General features: G+C 43.2%; 1 protein-coding gene across 13 annotated transcripts in view; it reads left to right on the forward strand.

Annotated features, from left to right (window-relative positions):
• The first annotated feature begins 1,704 nt into the window (after nucleotides 1–1,704).
• Nucleotides 1,705–18,899, forward strand: part of NUMB (NUMB endocytic adaptor protein) — a 97,861-nt gene continuing 80,666 nt past the window's right edge. For 12 of the 13 annotated variants that reach the window (XM_074824256.1, XM_074824264.1, XM_074824269.1 and 9 more), the window contains exon 1: nucleotides 2,623–2,697. The gene's annotated coding sequence lies outside the window, so the exon portion shown is untranslated. Of the gene's footprint in view, nucleotides 1,721–2,622; nucleotides 2,698–18,899 lie in introns of those variants that run through there. The other variant, XM_074824259.1, reaches the window with a different exon arrangement.

Genomic DNA, 18,899 nt, shown 5'->3' on the forward strand with positions numbered 1-18,899 from the left:
CTCATCCTGCATATTACCCATGGAGCCCTGTTCTCAGTCTTAAAGAAAAGGTGGAAAGGGGGAAAATGGGTTGGGCTTCTTGGGAACGCTATGAAGCCTCTCCCAACTCTTTGTTTGCCATAACGATTAAAGCACCTTGAAGTCTTGCTTCCAGTATCAGGCCTTGGAGAATGAATTTCCCCCCTTGCATGGGAATTCTCTGTGGGAAGACTGATGACACAGAACGTGACTCGGACCCGCAGTGCAGTGCTGCGAATGTGCAGTTTGCTATGTTAGATGCTCAGCTTGTCCAGCTAGGTGACCTCTAGGGTCATCTTCCTTTCCTTTCCCACCACAGCCCCCTTTCCCTTCGGTCACCAATGACTCTATGGGGAGGTCAAGTTAGGGAGAGATACAAACAGCTGAGCAGAGAAGCTCTGTAATGGCAACAAATCAATTTAACTATCTAATAAATATTTGTAAAAGCTATATATAGCTGAAGCATACATTAGAACTTTATTTACAATAGCATGACCTGGCCTTTTCCTTGCCAGCCCTCAAATACTTTTCATTTGGAAGTAGTGCATCTTTATAATATGGGAATTGTTCCTTAGAAATTAAAGTTTAGGGTACCATGTTTTATAAAAATTTTTGTCAGAAATCCAGAGACTGTGAATAAGATGAAGAGTTACACCGAAGCTACACCAGGTCAGGAATGTTTTCATAAAATAGAAGAAAACTCAGACTGGTAGAAATGCCTTGCCTGTCTAGTTGTTTGGGAACATGTTTGGCTCAAACATAGCTGTGCCGTGCTGCTGGCTGAGAGCAGCAGTCTGAAAATAAGTGAGAAGCAACTGTGAGAGGGAAGGCAGCTCTCTGCTTTGTTTTTGCTTTCCAAGCAGAGGGATATGCAAAAAGATTTAAGGAAAAAAAAAAAGGTATCTTCTTCTTAGTTTATTTTGTGAACAAGGGATGATTTGGGGGTCAAAGATTCAGTCTGAAATTCAGAGTCAGTGTCACGCTCATACTTCTGCCTGAGCATCTCCTATGTGAACTTGGTAAATTATTTTTGCACACTATGTTCTGAAATTCCCACTGATTTCAGTTGCTCTTTTTTCTGGATCTTTGCCAGTTTACATTAAGGCCCATGTTCTTTGTTGCTCTGTTTCTTTGCTTGATTCAGAAACAAAGAGGAATAAGGGGGATGGTGCATGCAGGGAGAAGATAATGATGCAGAGAAACCTCATGTAATCTTTGCATTTCAATTTCCTGAGGGTTTTTTTTTTTTTTTTTTTCAGCTCAATGCTCTGGGAAGTGTTCTGGCTTGCATTTTGGATGAAGTAGCTGCTTGAAAGTCTGGTGAGAGGAGGCAGCTGTTGGAAATACGCATTCTGGATAATGCGTTCAGGCCAAGCCCTGTATGCACAGTCACACGGGTGCCACACGCAGAGGATTCCCCTGGGTAACTTCCCTTTGAAGCGCAGCTTCCCTGCTGAATTCAGCACCTGGTACTGCCTCCGCTTTGAAAATGGAAGCACGCTTGTGTTTCTTGGGCTGAAGGAAGGAAACCCGAAAACATTGTGGATCTCAGAAAGTCCCCATCATGGAGGTTAACGCGCAGCAAAGATGAGCCTGCTCACGTTTTTCCTGCAACCTGGCCTGTAGCCGATGGAGGACATGACGTGCGATTTCTGGAGAGCTGGCATTAGCAGCACGCTTCACCGCAGCCCCTGGGGAAGGCGTCAGTTATCACGCACGGTTTATTGGGGGGAAACCAAGGTGGCACTGGGCCCCGCGGCTGGGCCTGCGGGCAACATCCTCCTCGTGCCACCGCTGCCGCCAGCCCAGGCCAGGGCGGCTGCCGCTCCTTCGAGGCTCTCCAGAAGCTGCCAGTGGGTCTCCCCACTCGGGGAAGAGTCCCCACAGTGGCAGCGCCGGTGACAGGTTTGGGGCAGGCGCCTGTCCCCGAGCTCTCCCTCACGGCAGGTGGTGGTGCGGGGCCCGCTGTCACGCTCGAGGCGCCCGGCCACCCAGCTCCCCGCACTCCAGCACTTCGGAGAAGGGAACCCACCACACGGGGCGGCTCTGCCCGGCGGCCCTGCCTGCCCGGGAGCCGCCTCGCTGCTGTGAGGGGACGCGTCCCACGGCAGAGGCAAACCGCAGACAGGCGGCGAGCCGCTCTGTGGAAGGCACATCCCCCCCCCGGCGCAGCAGCGGGGCGGAGGGTCTCCGGGCGACGGGCGGGTTCCTGTCCCGGCCCCCTCGGGGAGAACCAGCCGCCGCGGCCCAGGTGCCAGCTGCCACTCGCCCTCCCGCCGCGCAACCAATCCTTCGCCGCGCCAACGTAGCCTAACCCCGAGCGGGGAGGCGGGCCCATCGCCGCAGCTGGCACCTCTGGCAACCTATCCCGGCACTCTGCTCCGACCGCTTCAGCCAATCAGAGGCGGCAGAAAAAGAGTGGGGGCGCCAAAGCCCCGGCGTGAATAAAACACCCGGGACCCGTGGGCGGAGAGAGCGGGGAAGAGGGCGTGGTCGGGACTTTGACGAGCAGCTCCTCGCAGCAATCCAAGGGCCGGAGGACGGGGCGGGTGGCCAATGGGCCGGCCGGGATGGGCGTGGCGGGCGGCGGGAGCAGTGGCGGGGGGGAGCGGCGGCGGTGCTGCTCGGTGGCGACGGGTGGCTGAGGAGGCGCCGGAGGGAGGAGGCTGCGGGCAGCAGGTGAGCGCGGCTGGGCCGGTCCGCGGCGCGGGGTAGGGCCTTTGCCGCCGCAGGCCGGGGCCGGAGCCGTGGGCGGGTGTGGCGGGGGCGTGCGAGCCCCGCGGGGTGCGGGGGGGTCTGGGCGCCCCGCGGGAGGGGGGGGGGGCGCGCCGGAGGCGGGGGAAGCCTGAGGGGGGCGGTGAGGGGTGGGTGGTGGTGCCCCGGGAAAGTGCGTGCGGGGGCCGGGGGAGAGGAGGGGGCGCCCTCCGGTCCCCGCCCCGGGGGGGGCAGTGGGGTGGGCCCCGGCGCGATCCCCGGGGTGGGGTGGGGCGGGGGCCCGGCGCAGGTGGAGCCCACGGGGGCGAAGGCCCTGCGGGGAGCATGGAGTCGCCGGCCCGGGGGAGAGAGCGACCGACCCCCAGGGCGCTGCCGCTTCCTGGTCTCCCTCTCCCGGGGCTGCCCGTGCCTGCGGTCCCTCCTAGGCCTTGAATCCCGGCCAGGTTTCCGTCAGAGGGTCCCCCCGGCGCGGCCGCTCCCGGGCCGGCTGTCGCCGTGCGCTGCGCTTTGTATCGCCTCCCGCTCCTGCGTGCGGCCGCGGGAGCGGGCGGGGGGCTCCGGGAAGTTGGGGCTTCCCCGGCCCCTCCGCCTCGTCTCAGCCGGGGCTGGGGCGCCGGGAAGTTTGGGAGGCGTCGGGACGAGGCTCCGAGGCGGCGGCGCTGCCGACCCGGTCTCGCCGCGGGAGTTAGAGGGGCAAGGGCCGCCGTAAGCAGCGAAACTCGTCTCTTGCCACCCGGTTCGTGGCTTCGCCGGTTCCTTTCTGCCTGTGCCACAGCCCGGCGGGCCGCACAAAGGAGCGGCCGGCCGGGTTCGGCTCGTCCAGCGACGCGCAGGAGGGATGGACGAGCAACAGCGTGCGAGGCGGAGGGCTGCTGGGCGCCCGGGCCAGCATCCCTGCCCTCCATTTCCAGTAGATAATGAAGGGTTAAAACGCAGCTTCTGTTTGGAATGCGCTTAACTCCTTTTATTGCACTCATGGAGATGAACAGTCCTCAAGAATGAACCGATGCATCCCTCAGAGGAGAGTTAATGTCTTGCAGCAGCTCCGGTCTGCAACTCCTTCGGTCCAGTAGATTTATGTAACCTACTCATTAATGGTTTATGAAATGATAAGGGAGCTTTTGGGTTGTTTTCCGTGTGCTACAGTTTTCACGGTTGTTGTCAATGTTTCTTAATTCAGCTGTCCGGAGTAGAAGCTACTTATAACTGTTAACAATGTCTGATTGTACCGTTTAAGGGGTTTTGTTTTGCTTTGCTTTGTTGTTTTGTATTTTTGATCTTCCTGCCTCTCCAGATAGGCTCCCGAATGAGGAGAGTGGGTAAAATGGAAGGCACAGTCATTCTGTTTGGCTACAATATTACTCTAGGTATGGCTTGTAGCAAAAAGTGTAAATATTTAAATGGATTTCTGACTCATCAGTTCTATTTGACTTATTGATCTATGGCTGAAACGGTCTTTATGATTATGCAGGAGTTAATAGTTACCATAGAGAAACAGTATTGTTTTTCTGCTCATCAGTGTGTGTTTTCCATTTCTTCATCTCTTGGCAATTCTCTGTGGAAATGCTGCTTGTTTTCCCTTAGCAAAAATCTTACGGAAGAAACAAAAAAATAATGCAAGCAAAGTCCAAAAAAATGAATTGGAGATGTGTTCATCCTTGCCTGTGATTCTTAAACTCTTTTGATAGTCTGAGTTATCCTACAGTAAACTCTTTTTAATCTGTAAATGAATAAGGTGGTGGTTTTAAGCCTCAGTGAAAACTCTGATTTAGAGAACTCTAAACATAACACATCAAAGAAATTTTCCTGAACTATACATATGAAATGCAATTCAAATCAGTCATTTAAATCCTTATTAGCAGAAAATGTTTTTTTTCAGCCTGGGAATTACTTTCCTGCATTTATTACTTGTCTTAAATGTGTGGAAACTGAAGGTGCATGTAAACTAGACAGAGTAGACAAGTTTGTTTATCTTCTCACCCTGGAGCTGTGAAACCCTCTGATTTTGTATTAGTAGCTGACAGCATTATGCATTTAGGAAGGAAAAAAAAAAAAACAACCAACAAGCCACTCTGGGCTCATAAAACTCACAAGACTTCTAAGTATTGTAAACTTGATATAGCTGCTTGGTGTCAGAAGGATCTGTAAGTACTTTTCTTTCCTACCATAATGAGCATGGTGGGATAAAAAGTTTCTGAAATGACAGTGAAAATCCTTGCAAAAGTGCTTGCCTCCCCAGGAATAGGGGCTATCAGGAAAACATATTGTTGTAGATTTTTTTAATTGTGTGTTTGTAAGAGCTTGTTACAGTACCATTCTTGAATTCCACCTATAGCTGTTTTTATTCCACTAGTAATAGGTGGAGCTGCATGACATTGGAAAAAAACTTAAATTGCCCTAATACTATAGAAATTAAATCTTCTGCACTCTAGAAAAGATGTTTTACAGAATCTTTTGGGTAAGAGATTCTCATGGCAGCCTAAGCTGGTGTAATTCCTGATTTTGGAGTCCTGTCCTACTTACTGCACTCACCTGACACTCTGCTGACCTTGTTCCTTTTTTTGGGGGTGAGGGGGTCAAAGTTTATATTCTTATTTATTTTGCCATCTTATCAGGCAAGGTTGGTTTAGACTAATGTGAGATCATGGCCTTAGTCTTGCTTTTGGAGTTTGTTGATCAGTGAACATATATTAAAATGATAGATTAGTTGTTCAGTCCAGGGATCTCAATTTTAATAAGTGACATCAGAGCGTGTTGCCCTTTCTTTTTCTACAGAATACCAAGCATAAACTCCATCAAGCTGAGACTTAACACATCCTCTACAGTCATGTTATTGCATTACCATCAGAGCAGCTTTGATTTCTCTGGCGATGCTTTCACCAAAAGGAGCTATTTTTCCCTGTTAGTCCTTTGCTGATCCAGCTGAAACGGTGGTACAGAAAAATGTTGAGCTTCAGTTGGATCAACTGCCTGAACTGGCTGACTTCATGGCTATGCAAATATTACTGCTCGCAGAGGAGGAGGAGGAGGCTGGGACCACTCTTTTCTGAAGCAGCTCTATTTTAGTTTTGCCTAAGCTTGTCAAGAAACTTGGCAGCTTAAACTGGGGCTGTGGTGGTCCTGCCTCCTTCTTGACTGTGCATCTTCCCATGCTGGCAAGGAAGCCTTTGTGGCTGTGAGTTAAGCAAAGTCAGGGAGTTAATCAGGCTGGTAATGAATTGCTTTTTTGTTTTGTTGGATTTTGGCTGGATTGTGTTTCTGAACTGGCTGATTGTCCAGGTCAGGGGGTGGGAATGGGACTTCCCATTGAAGTGAATGAGATTGAGGGTGGGAGATGGAGACATAGTAGCTTTGACTTAAATTTCCTTGAGCTTTTCTGGAACTGTACCTTTCCATCAACATGACCTAGGTTAACGAAGTCCTATAGCAAGCTGTTCTAAGCTGTCTTGGCTGATAAAAACCTCAAATAAATTGGAGAATGTTCTTCCATTTTTCTCAGCTGGCACGTTGGTGTGGATAGTAACAGCGGCAAGTGGAGGATGAGGAGCGAGGGATGGGCTAAGCACAGTAACCTCAGACTGACACAGCTGTGTCTGGGAGAGGATTTTTTCTCACCTTAATTGTGGGATCCATCAAATACCCTTTTTGAACTGATGTTCTTTACAGCGTATAGCTAAAGCAGATGTTGCATCAGAAAGAAGAAACTTTCATAACAAGCAAGATCAGGAAGATTATTCTGCTGTGCAGGAGGCAGTGGGTTTTTTTCTTTTCATTTTTATTGACCAAGGCTCGCAAGCATTAATAGGCTGCCATCAGTCTAGAAGTATAAATGGCATCATGTCATGTGTAACTGCAGTTACTCATTCATCCAGAATTCTTTTAAGTATGTTGTAGGAGATACCTCTCTGAAAACTTGAATTGCTTTGTTCAGCATTTGTCCTTACAGAGTGTAATTCTTTGTAGAGTCCTGGTGTTCTGTAGTTACCAGATGTGATGGCTTAAAGATGTTTCTGGATAGTAATTTATATATCTTCTGTTTCTGCTGAGTTGTGACTCAAAGTGTGTCAGGACAAATGCTTTGTGTGTGAGAAATGGTCTGAAAGAGGAGTACGGATGCCAAAATGTAAAGGTGCTCTTGAGGAAACTGTGAAGCCATTCATTTCAGAGTTTGAGGTCAGAAACAAGCTCTTGGCTGCTTTGAGTGCTGAATCTGTAGGATTTTTGAGATTTTGCTGGTGGGTTTTGATACTGAAGCCAGAACCAAAGTTACTAGCTTTCTAAGTGAAATAGTGGTTTTAATTACAGTGTATTAAGACTTGGACTAAACTGTTTGGAATTTTTTCTGATTATCTTTCCTTTTCTAGGAAACAGCAATCTCGAACTTCCTGCTGAATTGGATTGTAAGTGGTACTCCTTAGTCTTTAGGTATACCCAGAGAGTTTATTAACGTAGGTATGTACTTGGTCACTGGCCTGGACTTCTTCACAAGGCATGGATCCAGGAGCTACAAGTACTACTGAGGCTATTAAGAAAACACGTATACCTGGTGCACTTGGCCACAACCACTCTTGTTGTATGCTAACTGTTCTTAATCTGGATGTGACCACTTCTAATCAGGTTATTTTTCTGGGGAAAAAACCCCAAACCTCAAGGGTCAATCTTTCCTTCTACTTTTAATGTTGTTTAAACTTGATAAACACAGTTCAGGCCTGTGTTGAGGCTCCACTCCCAGCAGTGAACTGATTTTAGGCTGTTGAAGAAGCTCATTTCCGTAATCCACCAGGACTAGGGATACCTTATTTTTTCCAAGGCTGTGCAGTTTGCTGATGGCAGTTACATGCTCAGTGGTGCCCAGACTCCTAGTTACTCAGTTTGCCTTGCAAGTGAATGCTTAGTGGCTGTTAAATGCTTGGGTCTTTAGTTAGCCGATATCTTTGTGTGTTGACTTAAGATTCTGAGTGAGGATAGTCTGCTTTCAAAGGCATTAATTCATCAACTGCTGAAGTAAAAATCTGTGGAGACATGGGAATTTGTTCCCTGTATGGAGGAATGACACAAATAGAAACTTGCTTCACAATTTATTTAGGCCAAGTCTAATAACTTTTGTTTAGTAACTAATGGTAAAAGTGTTGGATTTGTGGTTTTGCTTTGTATGCATAGTAGGAGGGAGAAGCACGTATGTTCCTTTCTTCTAAATGTGTTTAACAGTAATCTTCTGATTTTGTTCTTGGATGTTTTTTCTGGAACTTGGTAGCACTAGATCAGTTTGTGAAGCAAATAGCCAAATACTGTAGTTCTTTGAAACTTAATTGCTGGCTTGGCTTTTTGCTCTAATATTTGTTTTTCACTCAAAGTAATAACCGAATTTCTGTGGAAAATAGTTAGTACTACTTCTGATAAAGATAGTTGATACTTATTTGATTCGTACAGGTCGCTGTAACTGCAGGGCTACGGAGCTGTATAGGCTGCTCTGGGGGTTGTGGCTGGCTCGTGTCTCGGCAGTGGGATAGATGAATTTTGCAGCCTTTTCCCCCACTTTACTAATATGTCTTTGTAAAGTATATATATATTTTTTTAAGGCTGGCTATTTTATTGTTAAAGTCTGCTTAATATGATCTTTCTGCTGACTATTTTTCGTTTACAAGAATGAGATGTGATGCTGTTTCCAAAAAGCCTGCAAGGCTTAATCTGGTCTAAGAAGCCCAAGAAAGCATTTACCTGTCATTAAGGTGGTACTAGTCAAGGTTTAGTGCTTTGTGCTGGGCCAGGGTTCCTGTGTGGGTTCTTCCCTGTAGTCCCAATCAATGCAGAGTCTGCGTTTATGTCGAGTCATGGCCTTTCAGGTTGAAACATCTGTCGCCTGTGTGTCAAATTCCCTAACCCAGCCCGAGGATACCATGGATGAGAATTAGTGTCTGGTTTAAGGTCTTGCGTAGACCAGGTTTTATAGGGTTCAGTGGTTGTGATATTGGTTTTGCCCTTTGTATTTTAGCAGATATTTACTGATACACTGGCTTTTGGGGGTTTCTTTCCTTCCCCCCTCCCCAGTGAATTATCAGTAATCTAGTTAGTAGTTACAACTAATTGTGCACTCTCTTGTGTTAACAGGCCTTGAAAGTTATCAGAGGTTAATTTAATATTAAGTGTTTAATTTTGCTTGTGTCTATAAATTTTGATATTTCTGCATAGGTTACAGTGTCTACATGAAAAGCATCTCTTATGTAATGTGCTTTTTCTTTAACTGGATTTTCACAGGGTGGCTTTGAAAGAGTGTCATGACATTTCTATATGTATTTGTTTACACATTAGGAGTGCTTGCTCTTTTTTAATGACATGAATTTGTTTTTCGGAGGCAATTTTTAGTTTAAAGCGCCTCTCAACTGTGCCATGCATGGATTTTCCTATGTAAAGTAGCCTGTAAAAAGCCACTCTTTGAGCAACTGGGCAGCCCTGTGTATTTCTCTTAGCTTGGTAGCAGAAAGCCAGCCTTGCATGAGGGAATGAAGGACGGTGATTCAGCTAGCCTGTATCTCTTTGCCGGGATATTTACTGAAAGCTTCTATAAAATAGTTGTTTTTATAACAGCCTTTTCATTGTTGATTATATATATATATTTTTTTTTAAGCTATGTCTTGGATTTACTGTATGCAGCTGGCAAATAGAAGAGAGCCACTGAATGCTTTGTTGAACTCTCTGGGTGTGTCTTGGATAGGTGCATCATGCTAATATTGAATGTGGATTGTTTATAATTTCATTTAAATGTCTGTAATAGTGTTATGTGGTACTTTTTCCCTTTGGGTTTTATTTTGTCTGGGCAAATTCTGACCTGCTAGCTTAGATGGCCTAGAGACTCCTCCACCAGTCTGTAATGAATGGGATGATAACTAAGTTAAGTAATTTCTGTGCTGCCCCCAGGAATAGCACAGTGGTACATCAAGATAATTTTTAGGTTTTCTCTTAGCCTTTTACCAACGTGACTACTTTGTCTTGGATTTTCATAAGGAGTACTCTAAGTCTGTGTGTGTTATCTTCCAAATAAGGTCACTATTATTTTTTTCCTCAATACCGCAATACAAATGTTCATAATTGTTCAAAGGCATTAAAGGAAAGCTTGTAACAGCCAAAATATATATTTCTTTGCTGCCTAGCGAGGTAGGGTACACCCCTTTAAAGAGGTGTATGTGTAGTACTATCTGAAAGTTTTCCTTATTTTTAAAAGTACAGAATTTGTGCCTCAGTTTCCTGTCCATTACCTCACGTTTCAGACATGGTACTGTAACTTCAATTTTATTGTCAGTTGTAATCAGTTATTCTCTGTGTAATTAACTCTTGCTTTTGACATAATTTACTTTGTGTGCAAGCGTTTGTTCTCAAGGTAGTCATATCCATATAGTGTTTATTATCTTGCCCATGCACAGACCAGGAACATAACTGGGACTTAAAAAAAGTCAACATGGTTTGTCTGTCTACAGTATTTGTTGGCTTTAAGCTAAGGACTCAATTCTGCAAATCTTAGAGTAAACAATATTCATCATTCAAGTGAAAAAAAAAAGAATTTGTCTTTAACACTTACTAATTTAACAGCTGTTAAATTGCTATTCCAGTACTGCAGATTTAGTTCTTCCTTTCTTCTAAGACAGGCAGTCCTGAGATAGAAATACAGATACACCAAATACAGCGAGGTCCTGTGAACTGTGGAAGTGTTATTCTTGTTTTGAAAATCCTAAGGATGATAGAGAAGTTGATCAAAATAATTATTTTTGAGGAAATCCAGGATGAAAATCTATCTGAGTCTGTCTTAATTTCCTTATTTCTCAATTTCCTGTCTTAATTTCTTAATAATGTACTGCAGTGTTTTGCTGTGAATGAGTATGGTCACTTGGTTGGAAAAAAACATTTTCTACATAATGGTTTGCCTTCTCCTGTTGGATGTTGTCTCACCCACAGGAATCTGGTAGACTCGGTAGTTTATTACTCTCTTTCATCTTCTGCATTTCAGAAAAAAAAATAATTAGGTATTCAGAGGTAAGAAACTTTGGAAATGTGATATGTCCTGGAATTGTCTGAGATGCTGGATCGTGCCTTATCTCGTCTTGTCTGATGACAGCTAAGCCTCTTGCACTTTTGAATCGCAGTTTAGCATCCCAGGAGTGTTTGATTGTACATTCCTTTCTTGAATTGAATAAATGATAAAAATGATTTATTTTTTCCAGGTTTGTTTTCAACAGGATCAGTTCCCTGTTTCCACTTCTGCAAGCGCTAGCACTGGAGCTTTGGGTGGGGGAGAAAGAGCAGAGGGGCTGTGCTGTTGCTAAAAGGAAGTGACATGGATCCGGTGCATACAGCTAATGAAACTATGAGTTAGTATATTTTGGAAGTGGTCCTGCCTGCCTCCCTTGCCCTCCAAAGGTCCCAGGTGAGGTGAAGATTATGCATTCAGGAGCTCTTTCTCTGAAGTTTCTTCTAGATGCATGAGTAATCTCTGCATGGGAGAGAGGCCACCAATAATGTGGTACAGGTAATGATGGCTCTAAGCCTCTTTAGTAGAGAGGCATCTGTAGCTCTGGTTATGTTAGCAGCCAACTGCTGATTGTCTTGCCATAGGATGTAGGTTTCAGAGATGAGCACATCTCAAATCCATCAGTGATGGTAGATGATCTGACTACTACCACAGTGTCTTGCTGTCTGCTTCTAGTAGACAGCATGATGTTGTCTAAACCAGCTGGGTTCTGCTCATTGCCTTAGCTCTTGCTCTCCGTATAGTGTATCACAATCCAGTGGCCAGGTTTAGTTCTGTCCCCTTGCATAATAGCCCTAGAAGTAGGGGTTTCTGCAAGTAAAGGCCATGCAGCCCTCTAACCACAAGTAAATAGTAGTAATTGAATGGATGTCTTACTTTTTACAATATTAGATCGAGCAGGAAATGGAACCAATTGGTGTGGGCAAAATGTAGGCAAATGCTAAAATGACTAATAAGTGATTGTGAAGATACAGTTTATCTTGCTAATGACAATGTTACTTTAGGGAAAAAAAAAGTAGTCCCAAAATCATCCTTCCTTCAGATCTTTGACAAAGGATGGAAAACTTCATTTCTTTTGTGGATCTAGGCTATGGGATTGTTTGTTGTGTTTTTTTTTTTTTGTTCCCCTTCACACATTCTCTCTGGCTCCAGTTACATCTAAAAATGTGCAAACATGCTTACTCCAGTCTTCTTAATGTGGCTTTTATGTAAATGATTGCTTATTGTTCAGTTTACTGCTTCAGTGTTTGGTATAGGTAAATTCTGCATGAGCTTCCTTTCCGCTTTCAAAGACAGTCTTTCAGCTTTCTAATGTGCACCTTTCTTCTGTGAGACATATCACATGTATAAAAACTGATTAGTTGCAACTATGTTTGCCTTTATCTTCATGAAATAACTAATGATTTGTTGACTCATCTATTTGAGATGGCATTACCTCCGGTCAGTTCTGTGCAGAGATACTAGATCAATCTACTGTGAATTGCTGTCCCAGTTTCTTCAGTGGGAAGCGACTGGCATCTATCAGTCTTGCATCATATAACCCCAAAATCCTGAGGGCTTCTGTTCTATGGTAGGTGTAAAATGGCCATAGCTGTAGTATTTTGAATTTCAAGTTAGAATTAATTCCATCTTCCAGGACTTTGCTTTCAGATATACTTTGTGGCATTTGTGGATGTCACCAGCATTTAATGGCTGAATTACCATGTGGTGCAGCATTTAGAAGGCATGTATGGCTGGCAGGGCTCTAAACAATACTGGCTTAAAGCTGCAGGCCTAATTTCTGGGCCATTCGGTTTTCAGAACGTGGGGAATGGTGCCAGTGCAAATTACAAAATACGCTGGGAATTGCTTCTCTCCACAGCTCTTTACATGGAACTGTGAATAGGCCTTCCACTCAGGACTTAATAGCTCTTAAGGTCCAAGCAAAGTAGTTTGTTGAATTCTGGTAAATCTTAGCTCTTGCTTCTTTTAGACACATCAGAATGATTGAAGACAATTATTAGTTTAGGGAAGTAGCAAGGATGGTCTTGGTTTTTTGTTTAGCTTTTTCTCAGAAGCACCACATTAGGTGTGTTCACCTTTTAAAAACAAAGAAATAGTAGTCGCCATGTCAGGTGTCATTAATGAGTACTTAGTTAACTTCAGTGGGCTGTTTAAAAAAATAATGAGAAAAGTAATGTTCCCCTAGTAATCCTGGTATGGAGTGTATGGACATTAATCTCATTTATGCTTAGGTGCTAAAGCAAGCTGTGTTGCTGTGTTAAATTAGAGGTACCCATAATTCTCCATTTACTTTGGGGACTTCATTATCTGCTCTTTTAAGTTTGAAACTGGGTTACAGAAGTTCCTGGGTTTTAATGCTAATTCTTTCCTTTCATGCAATTTAGAAGTTGTTTTTATTTTCCTGAAGATAGGAGTTCATGTCCCCATACCCTTTTCACAAGTCTTTAGTCCCAATAACATTTGTAAAGGACTTAACCAAGAGAACTGTCATTAATATATGTTATTTTCTTACAGTTATGATTTCCTAATGGAGTTGGGATCATTTAAGTTCAGATGCATGGAAAATGTGTGAGGTGGTTACTGTTCAGACTGTAGCATATTTCATTACTCTGTCTTGTCCAGAGCAAAATTAGGGAAGTTCTTCACATCCATTTAAGGTTTTAATGACTCATCTTTTTGGGAATAGAAATACCACTTATGGTTTATCTGAAAGGCGATCAGAATACTTCAACGTGCTTAGAATTCTTTATTTTGTAGTAAGTCTGTATCGTTGTGTAGTGATCTTCAAGCAGGTAGCAGAATGTTTCTTTAACTGTAATTAATGGAACATCTGAGTATCAGAAATTCAGGTTAACAGGAAGGGGGAGAGGCAGGACAGTAGCAGATTGTATAATTCTGTGTTACATCAGTGAAATAAATCCAATGTGTAGGACTCATTCAAAATAAAATTCTTATGGTACACAGAAAGAATGTTGAAGAAAATTGCAAATTCTTTGCTTATTTTGCAAACTAAAATGTTCCATGGTGTGGCACGGGTTTGTTGAAGAGGAAACTGGTTCATGGATCCTCTTGCCTTTTTTTTTTTTTCCCCCTCTTGTTATTTTCCTTAACCTTCACCTGTAGAAACTTCCAGGTGAAAGGTGCGGGTTCTTTAGTGAAAGACAAACTTATAAGATCTGGCTTAATTTTTATTTTGTTCTGCAGATCTATTTGCTAATAGGTTATCTGGAGTTAAATCCAGAAGACTTAAATTTTGCAACATTAACGTTTAGGTTCTTGGCGTGCCAGACTCAGGGTTGTGAATCATGTTTTGGTTCTCCTCTGTGGTGCATCGTGGAAAGTTAGGAATGTGAGAATCTCATTGAAAAGAAAGCGTATTTACTGCTCAGTGTAGCAAATAAAACAGAGATGAGACTTGAGCCCTCTTACTTTCTAGGGTTAAGGTGCTGCACTGAAAGCTGCAAGATGGTTATAACCCTTTGGATTTATAGTCGTAAGCCTCTTCTGAAGTTTAAAACATTTCTGTGGTTCATTGGTCATTCCTTCTAAAATACACTGAAGGAGGTGGTAGATGAGCCTCTAGGCAGTGTTATGACATGCAGAGAAACAGCTGAGGGTGTGAGCTGTAAGCTCAAAAATGTATTTCCCAAGCAAGTCCTGTTCACTAACAAGTATTTTTGATCCTGGAAATGACACTGCTGAGGATGTCTGAGGATGGCCCTGCCTATCTCAGACCTGACTGCTGCCATTGGAAGAAGTGATCTCATTGCACATTGTGTGCTTCTCCTGTGTCTTTTGTGTTTGACTCTTTCGTAAACCATAACCATTCAATGAAACCAGCAAAAAGTTGAGTACTTTCTACTGCTGTGATGAGCTGAATTGTCTCCAAGTGGTCTGGCAAATGCTGGTGTAAGGGAGAAAGGGAACTAAGGGGGGCAACGGGCTGTTGGATTGGTACAACCACCTACTGCAACCTGGTCTTAATGTGAGGGGATCATAGTTTACATCAGTTTAGGTTCTCCAGTGCAGGGAATAGAGAAGGTAATTTGCAGCTAGTTAAACCTAGTTTGGATTTCCATGTGGAAGTGGCATGCTGATGATTTTTGAGATGGTAGGAGAGCAAAACAGTTGTTTGTGTGTTTTGGGGGGGAAGTTGCACAAAGTAATAAACAAAAAAACCTTGCCCTTGAAAAAGTACAGTGTTTCAACTTTTTATGAGGCGGAAGTGTCATCACTTCGAAGATGTTCCTCATTCTGAAAGAAATAGTAAAAGATGCACTGGACTGGAGAGATGGGCCAAGGGCGAGCATGGCCTTCAAAGCCAGTTGTCAGGGCCCCCTTCTGAAGGAGGAGAGGATGGTGGAAGTTGTGGTGGCTGACTTGGGGACTGTGGAGCACTTTTTTTTTTTGGTCTTTGGTGTACAGATGCAACACTCCTGATATGTGTGTGGTTTTGCTTTGAAGGAGGGCTTCTTGGTTAAATGGTAGGTAAGTTGGTGTTAGGTGGGTAGTGGTGGGGAAGTGCCGGCTTTGAGGAGATCTGTCAGGTGCCTGAGGTGTGTAGCCATGACTAGAGGGGACAAGTGCAGGGCTTGCATGAGAACGGGTGCGTTGGAGAACTTCACTTACACAAAGCTTGAGCAATGGCAAACTTCAGGCTGTGAGAGGAAGGAGGTTATTGCTTGTGGGTCCTTAATGTCTGTTTTCATCTCACCCCATTGCTGACTGCTCTTCCCTCTGCCTCTCAGGGGAAGGAAGACCAACCTCTTGCCTGCACCTCTTGCCTGGGTAGTCTGCCTAGGAAACCTTGTTTATTTCAGGAGCTGCCTCTTACAGAGAGCTCTGAGCGTTGATTTTTTTTTTTTTTTTTTTTTGAGACAGATGCTCTAATGAAAATAAGCATTTATATGTTAGTTTCTGAAATGTCTTCATTCAATCAGCTCTTGCTTTCAGAAAGGCTGCATCAAACAGCAGAATTTGTATTTCTGTGCTTGAAATCCTGAGGCACTAGGGAGTGCAGGTGCAGCCACTTGCCCTAACTGTTCAGTACAATCTGTAAAAGTCTGTATTTCACTTGTTAAAGATGTGGAACCATTGATTCACTGCATCTAACCTGCTACAGGCTATAGCTGTGACATGGTCACTCTGTGTTCTGTGTTACCGAAGCATCAAGTCAGTACCTTTAATGTTAATGACCTTTCTAGCAAAAGGGTGTAGCAGTACCAGGTACCCACACCTGGACTGGTAATGTTGTCGCTGATTATTGGACTGTTAGTCCCCAGATGAGGTCTGCCAAGAGTACAGAATTTCTGTGGAAAAAAATTTGTTAACTTTAAATAGCTTCTGCAAGGAAGCGTAAAGTATAGCTGAGCTCAATTAAGTTTAAAAACTCATCACATGGACCAGTTATTAGTGAGGCAAACACCTTGTCTTTATGGAAGAGCTAAAGAATTTTAGCCATGAAAGAAATGCTGTATGATTATAGACTCAGTAAAATTTATTTGGGTAAGAGGAAGTGTTTAATTTCAGTCTGCTCCAGCCAACTTTTCTGTAGTACTCTGTAATGCTAAATGCCAAGTAATCACTGTTTTTAAAAGTTATTTTGAAGTAAACTTGCATGTTACATATAACTTAGGAGAAGAAACTAAATATTAAGTACACTTTGATCTGTTTTCCTGGTAAAGATGCCTGCTGTGTTTATTCAGCTAGACCTTAGTACTTTATCCTTAACATTTCTATGGAATTTTCTGACTCTGTTAACAGTTTGCACTCTCTTTTTATTTAAAGAGTGGTGATTGAGCATTGCTGTGTGTAAGTCTGACTTTAAATAGGCAGTAAACAGCAGAATTTGAAACATGTGGTTTCCCAGTTTGTTTAGTTCTGTGGTGAGGACAGCTCATCTAGAAAAATCTTAATAGGATTATGTATGCTTTGATTTTATTAAGAGGACTCTGGTTTTGCCCAAAACTTCCCAACATAACTGTTACAGGTTCAGTTTTATTTTGGATGCAGAACTGTGTGTGCCATTATAAAGTCCAGGTGCTTTTGCCATTTAAACACTGTAATCTGTTCCTACTCTTTGCTTTAAAAGCCTCTACATTTGTTAGTATTAGTAATTCACTGATAGGATGCTATTTGGGCCTGAGTTGTAGTAGGAATGGTCAATTTTGAGAAATTAGAGTGTGTACTTTTCTCCCTACCCCTGTCATTCTGGTGTGTGACACCAAATGGACAGCTTGTTTGCTGTGGCACAGGGGTGATTTGGCTCTCTTTGCCGAATGGAGTTGTCAGGTCTCCTGTATGTTAATGTTGTAAAGGTGATCCAATAAGCTGTATGCGTGTGTTGGATAAATCTTATTTTTATGCCTGAAGTAATAAGGGGTTATTTATATAATACTGTCTTTAAAAATGGGTGTTCTGGTGTTTCTATAAAAGCTCTACCAGTTGTTCTAATAATTTATAAATCTCTATCTATAGACAGGCATTCACATTTTAAAATTTAATTCCTTGGTGCTTTCATCTTTGTGAAATAGCTTGTACATGGCTACAGGGGTTGTGCTGATAGGTGTTGGAGTGGGCTGCCTGAAAGGGAAGTGAGACTTGTGCTTGGGCATGGAGATAGTCCTACAGATATACCTTATGAAGATAGCTGCAGAGAAGTCTGAGCCTGAGGAAACTAAATAATGGATGCCTTTGAGCACTGTTTAATACAAAGGAGGTGTTAGGGTAATGAAAGCGATTGATAATCCAAATTTAGTGACATCCTCCCTTCTGAAATAATTACCTATGTAACTCACTTAATTTTCTTAAATTATAGCGAGAATAAATTGCCTTCGGTGAGTTGCCTTCGGTCCATCTAGGTTTATCCGACTTGTTTAATTCTGATAGCAGTTACTTCAGATTCTGACTTTGCAACTGTTCTGATGGACTTCTCTCAGAACAAGCTCTTCGCTATGAATGCGAACAGGTTTGTTTCAAAGTGAAGAGTTTAACAGAAATTGAACTAGGAAAAAGGCTGAGAGTCTTCAAAGTGGGAATGCATATTAGTGGAAACATTGGGTGAGACTTTTGGAGAGCAGTTTTTGTTTGATTCTGAAGTAGTCTGGATGAAGTTCACCTTTTTAAAGTTGATATTGAAAGTTTTTTTCTCTTCTACTTGTTTCTTGATCATGAATAAAATTAATTTTCTTCTTGTCAAAGCCAGTTTCCCATTATTCTTCAAGTGGGAAAGCTTAAAAGCTTAAAACTTTTAGAAAACTTGAAAGGGCAGATCTTATCCTGGATAGGCATATTTTCATACTGAGTAGATGAAACAACATTTCCTGCTTCTTTCTTAGTGAGGCATGCTTGCTCAGAACAGGCAAAGCTTAAGAGGAAGCTTTTACCTGGATACGGTTTCCAGCTCTTGTCCCTTTACATCAGGACCCTTCCTCTCAATCCCACCAAGTGCTTTCAGGAGGACTTGTTGCCTGATGCTGCTGTAGGTCAAAGATCAGGTGCTCATTTCAGAGTGATAGCTGCTAACCTACAGGCTGTAGAGGCCTCTGACTAAATTGTGCAAATGAAGATCTTCCTCCAAAAGCGCTGGGGGACTTGACACACAGTGATTTTTCCAGTGAAGTGGTTTGTTTTATTAACACAGAGATAATGGTGTCTGCACCAAAGAAGTACTAGCAACACGAACAAAGGAATGTGTTGCTTTAAAACTCTTGCTATTCAAGGTATGTTCCGCCTTGTGGCTCTTAGGTCCCATGCTAGGTTAACGTAAGCAATGACCCTGGAAGAGGCAGGTGTAAGACAAGCTTTTTCTTCCTCCCACGGTCTTATTTTAAGTTTGATTTTTTTTTTTTTTTTTCATTTTCAGGGGTTAAAAAATACATTAGTTCCTGAAGACAAAAGGGTGTGGTCAAAAGAAACTTCAAGGAGAAAAAAAAATAATACAAGAAATTAAGTAATTGGAGGTTGTAAGTACACAGTGAGGACTATCTATTTAAATAGAGGTGACTTGCAAAGCTTGTGTGGTTTTTTTCTTTATGGATGCTGGAGCCACAAGGTCTACCATGATTCTTTTAAAATCAATTCTGGATACAAAAGTGAGGGAAGGATCTCACTGTTGTGATAAGTCACAAGTCTGTAATTTCAT

The sequence above is a fragment of the Strix aluco genome, chromosome 4 (assembly GCF_031877795.1).
Source record: "Strix aluco isolate bStrAlu1 chromosome 4, bStrAlu1.hap1, whole genome shotgun sequence".
In the NCBI taxonomy this organism is placed as follows: domain Eukaryota; kingdom Metazoa; phylum Chordata; class Aves; order Strigiformes; family Strigidae; genus Strix; species Strix aluco.